The 15,640-nt window shown below is 43.6% G+C and overlaps 1 protein-coding gene across 1 annotated transcript in view; it reads left to right on the forward strand.

Annotated features, from left to right (window-relative positions):
* LOC143781788 (protein NYNRIN-like) overlaps window positions 1–15,640 on the forward strand; it is a 1,337,202-nt gene that overhangs the window by 315,158 nt on the left and 1,006,404 nt on the right. The window lies entirely within an intron of this gene.

Here is a 15,640-nt window from a genome sequence, read left to right on the forward strand (position 1 = left end):
GTGACGTCACGGGAGGCAGGAGACGCGCGCATTTTTTAAATTACGTCACGGCTTGTGATTGGTTGCGTGCCGCCCATGTGACCGCGACGCGACCAATCACAGCAAGCCGTGACGTAATTTCAGGTCCTGAATGCAGAAATAGGCATCATGACCTGAAATTACTTCACGGCTTGCTGTGATTGGTCGCGTCGCGGTCACATGGGCGGCACGCAACCAATCACAAGCCGTGACGTAATTTAAAAAATGCGCGCGTCTCCTGCCTCCCGTGACGTCACGGCTTGTGATTGGTCGCGTCGCCCATGTGACCGCGACGCGACCAATCACAAGCCGGAACGTAATTTTAAAATCATGAATGCCTAGAATTAGGCATTGAGGACCTGAAAATTACGTCACGGCTTGCTGTGATTGGTCGCGTCGCGGCCACATGGGCGGCACGCGACCAATCACAAGCCGTGACGTCACGGAAGGAAGTAAAAGCGCGCATTTTAAGCAAACAACGCTGCCGGTTCCCTCGGTGAGGTCCAGGCTGCGTCGGAGAGGTGAGTATAGCAATATTTTTTATTTTAATTCTTTCTTTTACACATTAATGTTGTTTCGATACCGATACCCGATACCACAAAAGTATCGGATCTCGGTATCGGAATTCCGATACCCGCAAGTATCGGCCGATACCCGATACTTGCGGTATCGGAATGCTCAACACTATCCCTGACACTGCAGACATGTTTCCTCCTGTCCATCCTGTGAGAGAAAGAGGGAGAGCCAGAGTTGCCTCCCCTATATAAGCCCACCCTCCTCACAGTAATACACCAGGCACAAACATCTAAACTCCTTCCTCTTAAAGCAACAACACTCTTGTTTAACCCCTTAACGACCGCCGATACGCCTTTTAACGGCGGCCGCTAAGGGTACTTAAACCACAGCACCGTTAATTAACGGAGCTGTGGAAAAAGTGAATAGCGCTCCCCAGAGTCGGATTTTCTCTGGGGTCTCGGTTGCTGAGGGTAGCCGAGACCCCAGAGAACATGATTCGCGGGGGTTTTACCGACCCCCGAGTTGCGATCGCCGGTAATTAACCGTTTACCGGCGGTTGCAACAAAAAAAACCCCGCGATTTGCCATTTAATTTCTCTCTCCTCCGATGTAATCGCACATCGGAGGACAGAGAAATAGGGTCCCCGATGGCCCCCGATAGCCCCCCAATACTCACCTATCTCCCCCGGTGCTCCTCGTGGCTCCCGATGGGGAAAAAATGGCGGGCGCAAGCGCAGTGCGCCTGCCGCCCGGCCCCCGGAAGATCTTTGGGGTCTCGGCTGCCGGGGTGTTGTGAATTCCGTCTGGGCTCCCTCTGGTGGCCTTTAGCGATACTGCGGGTCTGGAGATGGGCTCAGCTGCCTCATTTCCTGCTTTGCTGGTTCCTATTTAACTCCACCTGCACCTTTGTTTGTTGCCTGCTGTCGTTGTATTCAGTACTGGTTCTGATCTCTCTGGACTTCCTTGTGACCTGTCTCCATCCGGAGAAGCTAAGTCTTGCTAGTTCATGTTTGCTCATTTTTCTCTTGAAAATATGTTTCATTATATGATGAGTTCAGTCCAGCTTGCTTATATGTGATTTTTTGCTTGCTGGAAGTTCTGGGGTGCACAGTGCGCCCCTCACATCGTGAGTCGGTGTGGGGGTTCTTGTATTTTCTGCGTGGATAGTTTTTGAAAGTTTTTGTACTGACCGCACAGATCCCTTGCTATCTTCAGTCTATTTAGCGTTAGCGGGCCTCATTTGCTTAAACCTGTTTTTCATTACTACGTTTGTATTTTCCCCTTAACTCACCGTTATTATTTGTGGGGGCTGTCTAAACTTTGGGGTCATTTCTCTGAGGCAAGTGAGGCTTGGCTTTCTCGCTAGGGGTAGTTAGTTCCTCAGGCTGTGACGAGGCGTCTAGGTTTTTAGGTAACGCTCCACGGCTGCCTTTAGTGTGTATTGGATAGGTTCAGTGTTGCGGTCAGTATAGTTTCCACATCCCCAGAGCTCGTCCTAATATTCTGGTTTACCTATCAGGTCAGTTTGGTGATCCTACCACCGGATCATAACACCGGGGGTAGCCGAGACCCCAAAGAACATGATCGGGGTCGGTTTTTACCGACCCCTGTTTTGCGATCGCCGGTAAATAACTGTTTACCGGCGACGGCAAAAAAAAAAAAAAAAGCGATCTGTAATTCTCTGTCCTCTGATGTGATCGCACATCAGAGGACAGAGAAATAGGGGGATTCGGGGACCCTATCATACTTACCGGTGTCCCTGGGTCCTCCTGCGTCTCCTCCTGCCGGCCGGCTTCTTCCTCGGGAAAGAAAATGGCGGGCGCATGCGCAGTGCGCCCGCCATCTGCTGCCATCTGCCGGCCGGCAGGAGAGACGAGTTGGGGCTAAAATTAGGGTTAGGGTTAGGGCTAGGGTTAGGGTTGGGGTTGGGGCTAAATTTAGGGTTAGGGTTAGGGTTAGGGTTAGGCTACTTTCACACTAGCGTTTTTTGGCTTCCGTCGCAATGCGCCGTTTTGGAGAAAAAAGTGCTTGCAGGATGCGTTTTTTCTCCATTGACTTGCATTAGCGACACATTGTGACGGATTGCCACAAGTCGCATCCGTCGTGCGACGGATGCGTCGCGCTTTGGCGGACCATCGGCACAAAAAACGCTACATGTAACGTTTTTTTGTGCGACGTGTCCGCCATTTCCGACCACGCATGCGCGGCCTGAACGCCGCCCCCGCCTCCTCGCACCTCACAATGGGGCAGCGGATGTGTTGAAAAACAGCATCCGCTGCATCCGTTGTGCGGCGCTTACAAACAACGCTAGCGTCGGTACGTCGGCCCGACACACTGCGACGGGCCGAGTACGACGCTAGTGTGAAAGTAGCCTTAGGCTTCTTTCACACTTGCATCGGTACGGGGCGGTCGCAATGCGTCGGCCCGACGTAACAACGCACGTTGTGAAAATTGTGCACAACGTGGGCAGCGGATGCAGTTTTTCAATGCATCCGCTGCCCAGTCTATGTCCTGGGGAGGAGGGGGCAGAGTTACGGCCACGCATGCGCGGAAATGGCGGACGCGACGTACACAAAAATGTTACATTGAACTTTTTTTGTGACGACGGTCCGCCAAAACACAACGGATCCAGTGCACGATGGACGCGACGTGTGGCCATCCGTCGGCAATAGAAGTCTATGGGCAAAAAAGGAATCCTGTGGGCACATTTGCTGGATCCGTTTTTTGTCCAAAACAACGGATTGCGACGGATGCCACACGACGCAAGTGTGAAAGTAGCCTTAGGGCTAGGGTTAGGGTTGGGGCTAAAGTTAGGGCCAGGGTTAGGGTTAAATTTAGGGTTAGGGTTGGGGCTAAATTTAGGGTTAGGGTTAGGGCTAAATTTAGGGTTAGGGCTAGGGTTGGGGCTAAAATTAGGGTTAGGGTTGGGGCTAAAGTTAGGGTTAGGGTTGGGGCTAAAGTTAGGGTTAGGGTTGGGGCTAAAGTTAGGGTTAGAGTTGGGATTAGGGTTAGGGTTTGGATTAGGGTTGGTATTAGGGTTACGTTTGGGATTATGGTTGGGATTAGGGTTACGTTTGGGATTAGGGTTGGGATTAGGGTTAGGGTTGGGATTAGGGTTAAGGTTAGGGTTGGGATTAGGGTTAAGGTTAGGGTGGGGATTAGGGTTAGGGGTGTATTGGGATTAGGGTTAGGTTTGAGGTTAGGGTTGAGATTAGGATTAGGGGTGTGTTGGATTTAGGGTTTTGATTAGGGTTATGGTTAGGGTTGAGATTAGGGCTGTTTTGGGGTTAGGGTTGTGATTATCGTTAGGGTTGTGATTAGGATTATGGATCGGGTTGAGATTAGGGTTAGCGGTATGTTGGGGTTAGGGTTGGAGTTAGAATTGGGGGGTTTCCACTGTTTAGGTACATCAGGGGGTCTCCAAACACGACAGCCAATTTTGCGCTAAAAAAGTCAAATGGTGCTCCCTCCCTTCTGAGCTCTGTCGTGCGCCCAAACAGTGGTTTACCCCCACATATGGGGCATCAGCGTACTCGGGATAAATTGGACAACAACTTATGGGGTCCAATTTCTCCTGTTACCCTTGTGAAAATAAAAACTTGGCGGCTAAAAATCATTTTTGTGGAAAAAAAAATATTTTTTATTTTCACTACTCTGCATTATAAACTTCTGTGAAGCACTTGAGCATTCAAAGTTCTCACCACATATTTAGATAAGTTCCTCAGGGGGTCTAGTTTCCAAAATTTGGTCACTTGTGGGGGGTTTCTACTGTTTAGGTACATCAGGGGCTCTGCAAACGCAACATAACACCCACAGACAATTCTATCAAAGTCTGCATTCCAAAATGGCGCTCCTTCTCTTCCGAGCTCTGCCGTGTGCCCAAACAGTGGTTTACCCCCACATATGGGGTACCAGCATACTAAGGACAAATTGGAGAACAAATATTGGCATCAAATTTCTCTTGTTACCCTTGTGAAAATAAAAACTTGGGGGCTAAAAAATCTTTTTTTGTGGAAAAAAAAATATTTTCTATTTTCACTACTCTGCATTATAAACTTCTGTGAAGCACTTGGGCATTCAAAGTTCTCACCACACATCTATATAAGTTCCATTGGGGGTCTAGTTTCCAAAATGGGGTCACTTGTGGGGGGTTTCTACTGTTTAGGCACATCAGGGGCTCTCCAAACGCGACATGGCGTCCGATCTCAATTCCAGTTAATTTTGCATTGAAAAGTCAAATGGCGCTCATTTGTTTCCGAGCTCAGCCATGCGCCCAAACAGTGGTTCACCCCCACATATGGGGTGTCGGCGTACTCAGGACAAATTGTACAACAACTTCTGGGGTCCATTTTCTCCTGTTACCCTTGGTAAAATAAAAATTTGGAGGCAAAAACATCAGTTTTGTAGAAAAAATGCGATTTTTTTATTTTCACGGCTCTACGTTATAAACTTTTGTGAAGCACATGGGGGTTTAAAGTGCTCAACACACATCTAGGTAAGTTCCTTAAGGGGTCTAGTTTCCAAAATGGTGTCACTTGTGGGGGGTTTATACTGTTTGGGCACATCAGGGGCTCTCCAAACGTGACATGGCGTCCGATCTCAATTCCAGCCAATTCTACATTGAAAAAGTAAAATGACACTCCTTCTCTTCCAACCTCTTCGGTGCGCCCAAACAGTGGTTTACCCCCACATATGGGGTATCGACGTACTCAGGAGAAATTGCACAACAACTTTTGTGGTCTAATTTCTCCTGTTACCCTTGTGAAAATAAGAATTTGTGGGCAAAAATATAATTTTTGTGTAAACAAATGCGATTTTTTATTTTCACGGCTCTACGTTATAAACTTCTGTGAAGCACTTGGGGGTTCAAAGTGCTCACCACACATCTAGATAAGTTCCTTAAGGGGTCTAGTTTCCAAAATGGTATCACTTGTGGGGGGTTTCCACTGTTTAGGCACATCAGGGGCTCTCCAAACGCGACATGGCGTCCGATCTCAATTCCAGCCAATTCTGCATTGAAAAAGTCAAACGGTGCTCCTTCACTTCCAAGCTCTGCGGTGCATCCAAACAGTGGTTTACCTCCACATATGGGGTATCGTCGTACTCAGGAGAAATTGCACAACAAAATTTGTGGTTAAATTTCTGTTTTTACACTTGTGAAAATTAAAAAAAATGGTTCTGAAGTAAAATGTTTGCAAAAAAAAGTTAAATGTTCATTTTTTTCTTCCACATTGTTTCAGTTCCTGTGAAGCACGTAAAGGGTTAATAAACTTCTTGAATGTGGTTTTGAGCAGCTTGAGGGGTGCAGTTTTTAGAATGGTGTCACACTTGGTTATTTTCTATCATATAGACCCCTCAAAATGACTTCAAAGGTGATGTGGTCCCTAAAAAAAAGATGGTGTTGTAAAAATGAGAAATTGCTGGTCAACTTTTAACCCTCATAACTCCCTAACAAAAAAAAATTTTGTTTCCAAAATTGTGCTGATGTAAAGTAGACATGTGGGAAATGTTATTTATTAACTATTTTTCGTGACATATCTCTCTGATTTAAGGGCATAAAAATACAAAGTTTGAAAATTGCAAAATTTTTAAAATTTTCGCCATATTTCCATTTTTTTCATAAATAATCGCAAGTAATATCGAAGAATTGTTACCACTAACTTGAAGTACAATATGTCACGAAAAAACAATCTCAGAATCAGCGGGATCCAATAAAGCGTTCCAGAGTTATAACCTCTTCAAGTGACAGTGGTCAGAATTGTAAAAATTGGCTCGGTCATTAAGTACCAAATTGGCTCTGTCACTAAGGGGTTAAAATCTACCACCGCAATACAAACAAAAGCTGCAGGAGTTCTCGGTCCACCCATCCCCATGTCATGTCCACCTCCGTCTAGTCTCCGGTGGTTTCTATCTTTACCATAAGTTTTTGCTGCATTAGTTCTGAGACCTGGACAGGTAAAAAAAACTGCTGCCATTTTTTGCTGTGTTAATTCTTGAATTTTTGGAAGATTTTTTATTCCTCTTTTTGTGGCTGTAGCTTTTATTTTTTATGCTCTTTACTGGTACTTCATGTACTGTATTGCTCTGTATCGGTGCTATATGTACGTCACTACATGTATTGTGCAGTTCTCCATATGTAGTGCACATGCTGCTGTTTACCTGTACTGCATGTGCTGCACTGTATGCGGTCTGTACTATGTGTGCTGCACTGCTCTCTACCTACACTACATGTATCGTACAGTTCTCCATATATACAGCACATGCTGCTTGTCATGAATCACAGGGGGGATATTTTTATCATCCCCACCGCTGGCACCAATACGTCATGAACCGGGGTAGTTTGGCTGCCCCGGTTCTTTTCTAAAGGGGATTTATTTATATCCCACATCCCAGTTCCGGTTTGGAACTCGCAGCTTTCTGTCACCTCCCTTACCCTCAGGTCAGTCAGGGAACTGCACATAGGATAATTAGTCACCAGAAAGGCTGCCTGGTATGTACTGGCTATTGGGCACACACTGCAGTGAGGGTGATATAATTATTCCCAGCAGCAGCTGAGCAATACACTTATAAACTCCGTTCCATCACTGCCAGCTTTATCCAACAAGCTCAGTATGGTATGCTGCCACCAGCCTCTATTCCTAAATCAATAATGGGTCAGGAGCCAAACCATTTAGTAGCGTAATTTACTTCAGAGGATGTGACAGTACGTTATAGAGCAAGGATAAACAAAGCTAGTAATTATATATTTTACTCCAAAAGGTAAGCAGTGTTTACAAAATTATCAAAAGATATTATAAAAATGAGACAATTATATATGTACAGAACGATTACAAATAAAAAGGGATTAAAGTTTAAAAAAACACTTACAGTTCTTTCTTATCATTTTTTAGCAGACCATGCGGTGTGGGGGAGGGGTGATACATCAAGATGCATTACAGATGTGTCTCAGCTAGCTTCCTGGGCAAAAGCTGACTCATAACTCAGGAGGTTTAAGATATACCCTCTGGTCGTGACATCACTGAGTGGGCTAAGTTATGAAATGCACTCCTCTTTTCTCAGAGGGACTGAAGCGTACTGAAAGCTCCTAGCTGTCATAGCTCAGGGATGGCACCCCGTATAGCGACCAGAGAACTACCATTCTTCTGGGCATGAGCTAGGCATTAATTTGAGCCCAAACATGAGGTGAATATGAGCCCCTGTTAAGCAGTAATCCGTTTCTCCGCTTCTGCTAGGCGCTCCACTTAGAAAATGCACTGATGTGTAGCCCTATTGTTGCACATTCCAAAAATATAACTTTCATATCTCTGTCACTAATTGGGGTCAAGTTATGCCTTACTATTAAGTTTTTACATGAACAAAAGAGCACATGGTACTACAGCTGCCTTTAGCCAGCTTAAAGCCATAAATAACTCAGTGGGGGGCTGCTGCACATTGGTATCAAGTTGCACAGAATGTGCAGTGAGAAGAGTTTCCTATGCAGAGAGCCCACAGCGTGTGTGTATGCCATGGATCCTTCTAGAACTATACTCAGAATATGGCATATTTATATTATCATGACACTGCTCTTCACCTGCACTGCATGTGCTGTACTGTTTGCGATCTGTACTATTTGTGCCGCACTGCTCTCTACCTGCACTATATGTATTGTACTGTTCTATATCTATACTAAATGTGCTGTGCTGTTTTCTACTTGTACTATATGTACTGTACTGAGCTCTACCTGTATTGCCTGAACTGTAATTCTCTCTTTCTATATGTGCTGTATTGCCATTTATGACCCAGATGCCCGTATACAGGGTGGGCCATTTATATGGATACAAATAAATAAAATGGGAATGGTTGGTGATATCAACTTCCCGTTTGTGGCACATTAGTACATGGGAGGGGTAAAACTTTTCAACATGGGTGGTGAACATGGCGGCCATTTTGAAGTCAGCCATTTTGGATCCAACTTTATTTTTTTTTAATGGGAAGAGGGTCATGTGACATCAAACTTTTTGAGAATTTCACAAGAAAAACAATGGTGTGCTTGGTTTTAACGTAACTTTATTCTTTCATTAGTTATTTACAAGTTTATGACCACTTATAAAATGTGTTCAAACACTGCTGCCCATTGTGTTGGATTGTCAATGCAACCCTCTTCTCCCACTCTTGACACACTGATAGCAACACCACAGAAGAAATGCTAGCACAGGCTTCCAGTATCCGTTGTTTCAGATGCTGCACATCTCGTATCTTCACAGCATAGGCAATTGCCTTCAGTAGACCCCAAAGATAAAAGTCTAAGGGGGTCAGATCGGGATACCTTGGTGGCCATCCAATGGAAGGAGCACTATGAGGAGTGTATTATACTGTTTGGAGGACTGAGTGTCTTTTAATATATTGAGGGCTATGAGGAGTGTATTTTACTATATGGAGGACAGAGGAGTGTATTATGCTATATGGAGGACTGAGTGTATTTTAACATATGGAGGGCTATGAGGAGTGTATTATACTATATGGAGGACTGAGGAGTGTATTATATTATATGGAGGACTGAGTAGTGTATTTTAATTTATGGAGGACTATGAGGAGAGTATTATACTATATGGAGGACTATGGGGAGTCTATAATACTATATGGAGGACTGAGGAGTGTATTTTAATATATGGAGGGCTATAGGGAGTGCATTATACTATATGGAGGACTATGGGGAGTGTATTATACTACATGAAGGACTATGGGGCACATTATATTATATGGAGAGCTATAGGGTGTGCATTTTAGAATATGGTGGACAGTGGTGCACATTATAATATATGGAGGACTATGGGGTGTATTATACTAAACAAGCAAAATGCTGCATATTCATCGAGTGATTGGATTGTTTATGCCGGAACAGAAATCATTGTTCTCCGCAGTACATCGCAGGTGTAAGCTGTAGATGTGCTGCTGATAACATGACACTGTATGGGGACAGATTGATCTAATAGTGATTGTTCTGTTCCCATCATTCTCTCTCAGTTGGTGTAAAAAGGCCCGGAAACTAGTGGCGAACGATTTCAGTATTGTCGATCACACTCGTTTAGTGGCCTGAACTCAGCGCATGTAAATACAACAGAAATGCTTTTGTGTGATATGCAATATGTTAGCATTTGGGGCCCCATTTTAGACTTTTGCCTAGGGCCCCTCTTTGCCTAAAACAGGCCCTGGCTCCTGCTCAGGGGCATTACTATCAGGAGGCAGACTGCAAAATCAGTATCATTACAGGGAGAGAACAGGAGACATATTATTATAAGCAATCATAGGGGTAAGAAGGTACAGGGTCAATATTATTATTGTAAAGGGTGAAGGAGAATCATTATAAGGAGGCATGGGGGCATTATTTCTATATGCTGCTCTACTTAGATATAAGGAAGCATACGGGGGCATTATTACTTTAACCCCTTTACCCCCAAGGGAGGTATGCACGTTAATGACCAGCCCAATTTTTACAATTCTGACCACTGTCCCTTTATGAGGTTATAACTCTGGAACGCTTCAATGGATCCAGGTGATTCTGACACTGTTTTCTTATGACATATTGTGCTTCATGATAGTGGTAAAATTTCTTTGATAATACCTGCGTTTATTTGTGAAAAAAATTGAAATTTGGCGAAAATTTTTAAAATTTCGCAATTTTCCAAATTTGAATTTTTATGCAATCAAATCACAGAGATTTATGTCACACAAAATACTTAATAAGTAACATTTCCCACATGTCTAGTTTACATCAGCACAATTTTGGAACCAAAGTCTTTTTTTGTTAGGGAGTTATAAGGGTTAAAAGTTGACCAGCAATTTCTCATTTTTACAACACCGTTTTTTTTAGGGACCACATCTCATTTGAAGTCATTTTGAGGGGTCTATATGATAGAAAATAACCAAGTGTGACACTATTCTAAAAACTGCACCCCTCAAGGTGCTCAAAACCACATTCAAGAAGTTTATTAACACTTCAAGTGTTTCACATGAATTTTTGGAATGTTTAAATAAAAATGAACATTTAACTTTTTTTCACAAAAAATTAACTTCAGCTCCAATTTGTTTTATTTTACCAAGGGTAACAGGAGAAAATGGACAACAAAAGTTGTTGTACAATTTGTCCTGAGTACCCCGATACCCCATATGTGGGGGTAAACCACTGTTTGGGCACATGGCAGAGCTCGGAAGTGAAGGAGCACCATTTGACTTTTCAATGCAAAATTGACTGGAATTGAGATGGGACGCTATGTTGCGTTTGGAGAGCCCCCGATGTGCCTAAACATTGAAACCCCTCACAAGTGACACAATTTTGGAAAGTAGACCCCCTAAGGAACTTATCTAGATGTGTGGTGAGCACTTTGACCCATTAAGTGATTCACAGAAGTTTATAATACAGAGCCGTAAAAATAAAAAATCATATTTTTTCACAAAAATTATCTTTTCGACCTAAATTTTTTATTTTCCCAAGGGTAAGAGAAGAAATTGGACCCCAAAAGTTGTTGTACAATTTGTCTTGAGTATGCTGATACCCCATATGTGGGGGTAAACCACTGTTTGGGCGCATGGCAGAGCTCGGAATGGAAGGCGTGCCATTTGACTTTTCAATGCAAAATTGACTGGAATTGAGATGGGACGCCATGTTGCATTTAGAGAGCCACTGATGTGCCTAAACATTGAAACCCCCCACAAGTGACACCATTTTGGAAAGTAGACCCCCTAAGGAACTCATCTAGATGTGTTGTGAGAGCTTTGAACCCCCAAGTGTTTCACTACAGTTTATAACGCAGAGCCGTGAAAATAAAAAATCATTTTTTTCCACCAAAAATATTTTTTAGCCCCCAGTTTTGTATTTTTCCAAGGGTAACAGTTGAAATTGGACACCAAAAGTTGTTGTCCAATGTATCCTGAGTACGCTGATACCCAATATGTGGGGGGAACCACCGTTTGAGCGCATGGCGGAGATCGGAAGGGAAGGAGCGCCATTTGGAATGCAGATTTAGATGGATTGGTCTGCAGGCGTCACATTGCGTTTGCAGAGCCCCTAATGTACGTAAACAGTAGAAACCCCCCACAAGTGACCCCATATTGGAAACTAGACCCCCCAAGGAACTTATCTAGATGTGTTGTGAGAACTTTGAACCCCCAAGTGTTTCACTACAGTTTATAACGCAGAACTGTGAAAATAGAAAATCTTTTTTTCCACAAAAATTATTTTTTAGCCCCCAGTTTTGTATTTTCCCAAAGGTAACAGGAGAAATTGGACCCCAAAAGTTGTTGTCCAATGTGTCCTGAGTGTGCTGATACCCTATATGTTGGGGTAAACCCCTGTTTAGACGCACGGGAGAGCTCGGAAGGGAAGGAGCACTGTTTTATGCAGAATTGGCTGGAATTGACATCGGACACCATGTCGCGTTTGGAGAGCCCCTGATGTGACAGTGGAAACCCCCTAATTATAACTGAAACCCTACTCCTAACACACCCCTAACCCTAATCCCAACGGTAACCCTAATCACACCCCTAACCCTGACACACCCCTAACCCTAATCCCAATCCTATTCCCAACCGTAAATGTAATCCAAACCCTAACCCTAACTTTAGCCCCAACCCTAACCATAACTTTAGCCCCAACTCTAACTGTAGCCTTAACCCTAGCCCCAACCCTAACCCTAGCCCTAACCCTAGCCCTAACCCTAACCCTAACCATAGCCCTAACCCTAACCCTAGCACTAACCCTAACCCTAGCCCTAACCCTAACCCTTGCCCTAACCCTAGCCCTAACCCTAGCCCTAACCCTAATGGGAAAATGGAAATAAATAAATTTTTTAAATTTTTTTATTTTTCCCTAACTAAGGGGGTGATGAAGGGGGGTTTGATTTACTTTTATAGCGGATTTTTTAGCAGATTTTTGTGATTGGCAGACGTCACACACTACAAGACGCTTTTTATTGCAAAAAATATTTTTTGTGTTACCACATTCTGAGAGCTATAATTTTTCCATATTTTGGTCCACAGAGTCATGTCAGATCTTGTTTTTTGCGGGACGAGTTGACGTTTTTATTGGTAACTTTTTCGGGCACGTGACATTTTTTGATCGCTTTTTATTCCGATTTTTGTGAGGAAGAATGACCAAAAACCAGCTATTCATGAATTTCTTTTGGGGGGGGGGGGGCGTTTATAGTGTTCCACGTTTGGTAAAATGGATAAAGCAGTTTTATTCTACGGGTCAGTACGATTACAGCGATACCTCATTTATATCACTTTTTTATGTTTTGGCGCTTTTATAAGATAAAAACTATTTTATAGAAAAAATAATTATTTTTGCATCGCTTTATTCTGAGGACTATAACTTTTTTATTTTTTTGCTGATGATGCTGTATGGTGGCTCATTTTTGGTGAGACAATATGATGTTTTCAGCGGTACCATGGTTATTTATATCCGTCTTTTTGATCACGTGTTATTCCACTTTTTGTTTGGCAGTATGATAATAAAGCATTGTTTTTTGGCTCGGTTTTTTTTTTTACGGTGTTCACTGAAGGGGTTAACTAGTGGAACAGTTTTATAGGTCGGGTCATTACGGACGCGGCGATACTAAATATGTGTACTTTTATTGTTTTTTATTATTTAGATAAAGAAATGTATTTATGGGAACAATATATATATATATTATTTTGGGGGGAATTTTTTTAAATTTTTTTTACACATGTGAATATTTTTTGTTTACACTATAACATTGCCCCGGGGGGGCATCATGTAATAGTGTAAGATCGCTGATCTGACACTTTGCTGTGCAGTGTCAGATCAGCGATCTGACGTGCACTCCTCCAGGCTTACCAGCACCTGCTCTGAGCAGGTGCTTGGTAAGCCACCTCCCTACAGGAAGGAGGAGGTAGGAGACCCTCGGAGCAACGTGATTACATCGCGTTGCTCCGGGGGTCTCAGGGAAGCACGCAGGGAGCCCCCTCCCTGCGCGATGCTTCCCTATACCGCCAGAACACTGCGATCATGTTTGATCGCAGTGTGCCAGGGTTTAATGTGCCAGGGGCGGTCCGTGACCGCTCCTGGCACATAGTGCCGGATGTCAGCTGCGATAGGCAGCTGACACCCGGCCGCGATCGGCCGCGCTCCCCCCGTGAGCGCGGCCAATCGCGCTGGACGTACTATCCCGTTGGTGGTCATACGGGCCCACCCCACCTCGACGGGATAGTACGTCCAATGTCAGAAAGGGGTTAAGTGTGTACAGAGGGAACATTATTACTGTGTAGGGGCATGGAGGAGGCACTGTTATTGTGAAAAAAAGAGGCTAGGATTACCATACAAGACACAGTGGGGCAATATTACTGTTTAGATTACTTATTATTGCACTACATGGTATGTACAGGAATGGGGGAATCTATGGAGGGTAAAAGCTGTAAGTCAAAGAAGTCTCTGTGTTACATTCTGCAGGGATGAGCTATGGATTGAAGAAGTGATCATGCTGTTTTGGCCCGAATGGAAAATTTAATGAAAAATGAATGACTGCGATTATTGAGAACGTCTTTGGTGAGACCCTGCACAGTACACACATATACAGTCTGCAGTGCACTTGTGTAAAACTGATAGTACCATTATGTGGACACTGTATGATGGTGATATCAGTACTAGTACATTGGTTTTAGCTAATGATCCGTATGGCAGTATTATAACTACTGTATATGCTGATAATATTTTGATCTGCTCTGGTGCTATTTGTTTGGTAGGCTAAGTTCTCGTGATGAGCAGTTGGTGAGTTTTTGATGTTGCAGATTTTCTGCTGCATTTTTTTACCTATTAGGTAAATTAGGCTACTTGCGGTTTTATTGAATTTTTGTATCTTTTTGACTCTGTGTTTTTTGTTTATTTGCTATGTTATTTGTTGAATAAATCTGCTTTATTTTTGATACTTCCTGGTCCTTGGCTTTAACAAAGCTTTATTAATAGAGTCATGTGTGGATTTTATGCATTTTGTGATTTTTACCTGCATATTTTCCTCATCTAATGCAATTCTATGGATAAAATCAGCCAATAAATCTCAGCGTAATCGCAAGAAAAATGTATCCTGTATTTTGTGGATTTCAAACACACATTATTATTTATTATTATTATTTATTTATATAGCACCATTAATTCCATGGTGCTGTACATGAGAAAGGGGTTACATACAGGGTTATAGATATCGTTTACAGTAAACAGGTTTACAGTGACGAACTGGTACAGAGGGGAGAGGACCCTGTCCTTGCGGACTTACATTCTATGGGATAGTGGGGAAGAGACAGAAGACGGTGGTGAGGCAGCGGCTCTGGCGGTGGTGAGGCGGCGGCTCTGGCGGTGGTGAGGCGACGACTCTGGCGGTGGTGAGGCGGCGGCTCGGTTATTGCAGGCTGTAGGCTTTCCTGAAGAGATGGGTTTTCAGCTTCCGTCTGAAGGATCCGAGGGTGGTGGATAATCGGACGTGTTGAGGCATGGAATTCCAGAGTATGGGGGATATTCCGGAGAAATCTTGGAGGCGGTTGTGTGAGGAACGAATAAGTGTGGAGGAAAGTAGGAGGTCTTGGGAGGATCGAAGATTACGTGAGGGAAGATATTGGGAGATTAGTTCAGAGATATAGGGAGGGGACAGGTTGTGGATGGCTTTGTAGATCAGTGTTAGTAGTTTGAACTGGATTCGCTGGGGAATTGGGAGCCAGTGGAGGGATTTGCAGAGGGGAGAAGCAGGGGAGTAGGGAGGAGAGAGGTGGATTAGCCTGGCAGCAGAGTTGAGGACAGACTGGAGAGGTGCGAGAGAGTTAGCAGGGAGGCCACAGAGGAGGGTGTTGCAGTAATCGAGTAATGACATGCACCGCAGGTCATTTTATACAGGGTATAAAAAATCACAGTGGGCATGAGATTTCTATAAATCCCATCCACTTTGTTGGGACTGTAAGAAGATGCGTTTTTTATGCAGTGGAAATACTCGATGTGAGAACTTAACCATATACTGTAATATTATTATTATGAAATCTTATATTGAAAATATAATAATAATTTTATTTATATAGAGCCAACACATTCCCCAGCACTTTACAATTATAGAGGGGACTTGTACAGA

Source organism: Ranitomeya variabilis, chromosome 6, assembly GCF_051348905.1.
Source record: "Ranitomeya variabilis isolate aRanVar5 chromosome 6, aRanVar5.hap1, whole genome shotgun sequence".
Classification (NCBI taxonomy): domain Eukaryota; kingdom Metazoa; phylum Chordata; class Amphibia; order Anura; family Dendrobatidae; genus Ranitomeya; species Ranitomeya variabilis.